This window comes from Macaca mulatta, chromosome 6 (genome assembly GCF_049350105.2).
Source record: "Macaca mulatta isolate MMU2019108-1 chromosome 6, T2T-MMU8v2.0, whole genome shotgun sequence".
Lineage (NCBI taxonomy): Eukaryota > Metazoa > Chordata > Mammalia > Primates > Cercopithecidae > Macaca > Macaca mulatta.
The window spans coordinates 69,538,320-69,542,476 of NC_133411.1; the positions used below are offsets into that span (position 1 = coordinate 69,538,320).

The following is a 4,157-nucleotide window of genomic DNA, read 5'->3' on the forward strand; positions in this document are numbered from 1 at the left end:
TTGTAGGAAGTGAGGGAATTTTGCCTAAATCATCTTTACCTCCTGAGAAAGTGCCATAGCTGTCTTCTCTCTGTCTCTGTCTCTCTCTCTCTCTCTCTCTCTCTCTCTGTGTGTGTGTGTGTGTGAGACAGACAGACAGACAGAGAGAGAGAGAGAGAGAGAGATGCCCTCCATGTCCAGAGATGAAGGTAGGTCAAACCCATCTCCTGGGCTCTTCCAGCACCTCTCCTTGTGCTTACCCTGGAGGCCTTGCTCAAATCCAGTCTACGTTGTGTCCACTGGAGGCTGCTGTGTAAGCTCTGTCACTCTCCTCACCCCTTTCCTTTGACAGTAGCATCCTTCTGTGAGGCGACATCTGAAGGAAAAGGGGCTACAGCTGTGCCCTGAGCCAGAGTTGCTGCAAGTATTAAAGAGAAGATTGAAAGAGCCCTATTTCTCACCTCCAAACAACCTCCTGGAATAGTTAAGGTGTCAAAATGGCCTTAATTAAACTGCCTCCGGCACATCCTGAGGGCCAGTCTATTGCTTGGGCCACCATGGGCAGACAGAGGTGCTGTGACGGTAAGGCACCCTCACACAGCTTCAGAACTAAATGCGCCCCAGCTGGGATGTCCTGACCTGTCACGGCTCTCTCTATTGTGCTCTTCATGCCTTGGTAACCACGTAGGCAGAGTGATGTGGATGCTACATGTGTGCACAGATCAATGCATTCATGGTCACAGGCTAGTGCCAGGCACTGTGCTGGGTGCTGGCAATAGATGAAGATGAAAGAAGTTTTCTTGCAGACCAGCTTGACTGTTGACCCTTGAAGGCTCTCAGTGGCATTGTCCTGAGCTGAAAGAGTACATCCAGAGGTTACGTGGGCCTGAGTGTGTCTTCTAACACCACTTAGCCACCTGGCAGAGAACAGGACACTCATGACTAGACGGGCTCAGGGATGGCTTTGTAGGGTGGATGTGACAGAGGGAGAAGAGTGATAGGGTTTAGAGCTATGGTCCCTAAACTGGAGTGCACACACCCTCAGGGGCTGTATAAAATGCTCCAATGGGAATGGGCAGAAATTACTGAAATACTTGTTATATTGGCCTTCTAAAATCATGTCATTTGTGCCTTTCCATTTTTGTGATACACTTTAAAATGAAGAAAATGTCAGCCCAGTAGTAAAATGTACGCGATTTATGAACATATTGGGGCTATGTGCTCGATTCTTGTCTTGCTTCGTTGCCGGCTGTGCACTACGAAGCAGGTTCATAGTCTGTTGGTTTAGGAAGGGGGCTGTTGTCAAAAATGGGGCTGAAGTGCTGGGCCCTGGAGTGTAGGTGGGAGGGGGAAGGAAGCAAAACCAAAAGGGGGATGAGAGAATGAGGAAATGGGAAGAGCAGGGATGGACGGGCTCAGGGAGATTGAAAGTCAGGGGCAGTGGGTTAAAGGGAACCAGGATCCCAGGAGAGGAGGCTGTGGTGAGGCATCAAGATACAGGTTGAAAATATCTCAGATGGGACCACTCTAGGCCATTGGCAGGTTAGGGGTGTCACCAGGTGAGGGAGGGAAAGAAAGGGACAGCAAATGTATTGGATGTGCTGCCCACAGGGAGGGACATTGAAGTGTCCATGCCGATGGCAAGATCTAGGACAGAAAAGAAGATGGTAAGTTCCCAAGATGTGAGTGGAAGGTTCAGGTGGTGTTGGGCAACCAGGTGGCTAAGGGAGAGAGAGAGAGAGGGATTTACACACAGGTAGAAGGACACAAAGCCCTTTTCAGTCCCCAGGAGGATGGGACCATGAAACACTCCCTACCTGGGGTAGGCTGGGCAGCACCGGGGAGAGCCGCAGTCCCTGCGGACACAGGTAGAGGAAGGAGTGCTCCGCCCTCCCCACGAGCTTGGGTGCGTTGCTTACCCTGGAACCAAGGTCCCAGAGGGCACTGGAAGAGCCTTTGGATGTGAGGGATGCAGCAGGAGTGGGTGTCTCGGGGGTCAGAGCAGCTGGCGGGAGCCTGTGGGAGGGGAGGGGACAGCAGAGGGCTGCTCATGCCGCCTGCGCCTCCAGTGTGCGCTGCCTCCACACACTCTGCTTGGGATTTGTGGAATCGATTTTGTGAGCATCACCAGCTTTTTAACATTATTATTATTGTAAGGAATGTACAAATGTCTTTTCATTCAAAAACACAAAATACGTTATCAGTAGGCATGGACAATGACAACTGCAAACCATCAACCATCATATACCTTGTCAAATGGAACCCTTTACTGAAACCTGCAACCTGTTCTTTAGTCTCTTTTTTGAAGTGATTTCTCTGAGATTATTGGTGAGAAACACAACTCTGAGCTTCCTGTAACAGTTCCTGAGTAGTGATAAAGCACTATTTAAGGAGTTAGAACTCACCGCCTCCCATCCACCTCCACCCACTCTGCCTGTGCCAGGGTCCTTTCCTTTAGGATCTTCCTGACACCTTCTTCTCTGAAACAGGTGTTCTCTGTTTCGGGCAGAGAAGCAGCAGCCCTTCCTATACCATAATAGTGACGATTATGCCTGTCCGCCTCCCCACCATCCCTCTCCCCCGTGCAGCCAAAGATCTCCCAGCAGGGCTTCACAACTAACTTCTGAGGGGCTTCGCACAATGTTCTCGGCTGTCAGGGATCCTCCTAACTTCTGCTCTTGTGAAGGTCACTGCAGGCATTTTGAAAGTTTTATAAAACAATTTCTGTATCAGTTTTTTGATCTTTATTAGTTGCAATTCATGAGTCCCAAACTAGAATACACCGAAACCAAGCCCAGCCACCTCTTAGAAAGAAGCCTCCTTCACAAGCAGCTGGAACCACCTTGAGTGTCTCTGGGGCTGCTTCTTTTTATTCACTCGGCCTCACTTGTCCCACAAGCCCTTGGCATGGCTGTTCCATCTGAAATTTTTGCTATGTGTTCATTCATACTCGCTAGTATTGACCTTTCTTGAATGTGTTTTTCCATCTGAGACTCATCACCTTTTTTTTCCAAGGTGTGGTGGCATCATCTTTGGTCACAATGACTTCTACTTTTTCAAGGCTGAACATCTTCAAGATTTGGAGTGAGCCCCTCCTCTTCAAACACCTGCAAACACATTTAAAAATAAGGTAGTTTCAGGGTATGGTTTTTCTTTAATCTACCAAATTTATTCATAATACATTATGCAGGTGTTTTGATGACAATCCAGAAACCTCCTTAGATACCATATTTCTCTGAAACGTGAGAATGGAAGATCATTGCTATTCCAGGGCAAGTCTTGTGCATAGAGCTTTTTATTGCTTTAATTTGCATTATTTCATTTACTCCTCAGAACTCTGTCAGTTAGCAACAGCTTGATCATGCAGATGAGTTAACGGAACCCAGAGGAAACTCGCCCAAAGTTACACAGTTAGCAGTTGGTGGAGCCAGGACTAGATGCTGGGCCTTGACTGTCAGTCCAGTATTCTGTCTACTAGATCGTTCTGTCTTTCACATCCTTCTAATCTGAGGACAGGTAGACAGGAAGATCATTCCTGACCAGGAGCATGATGCTTAGACCTAAAAGGGACCCTGTTCTGTATCTAAGTCAACCCCTGTCCTCCTAAATATTCAGTGGATGTATCTAACTAAGAAAATGCAAACTATAGGACTGTATACCTATAAATGTTATCCCTGGAAAGAAAAGTAACATGTGGTAAATGTACAAAAAAATATGGAAAAAATTTGCATGTTATCCTTGTGCAGGGGCCATGCTAATCTTCTCTGTACTTTTCCAATTTGAGTCTACGTGCTGTTAAGCAATCTCCAGAATATTTTAAAATGAATCTACTACAATAGAAAAGATCAAAGGGTGTCAGATAGTAAGCACTGTTTTGTAAAACGTTTGTATAAGTTGCATACGTGTGTATAAGTGTGAATCAGGATGTAAAGTTTCCTTCTGACTGTGGGTTGTGCCAGCAAATGTTGGGAGCCACTGGTATGGTGGAAAGAGCCTTGAAAGTGGGTTCAGATACTTAGTTCCAGTCTCTGCTCTGCCAGCAACTACCTGTGTGAGTGCGGCCAAGGACGTTATCCCCTCAGGCCCTCCATTTCCTTATTTTTCAAATGAGCAGGTTGGACTAGATTATTTTTGAGTTCCATTCCTCTCAGATTCTATCAGTCTGGGGGTTCTTTCAT

At 46.9% G+C, this 4,157-nt stretch overlaps 1 pseudogene; it reads right to left on the reverse strand.

Annotated features, from left to right (window-relative positions):
• Positions 1-3,687: 3,687 nt before the first annotated feature.
• On the reverse strand, positions 3,688-3,782 carry LOC114679088 (U6 spliceosomal RNA; annotated as a pseudogene).
• Positions 3,783-4,157: the final 375 nt, after the last annotated feature.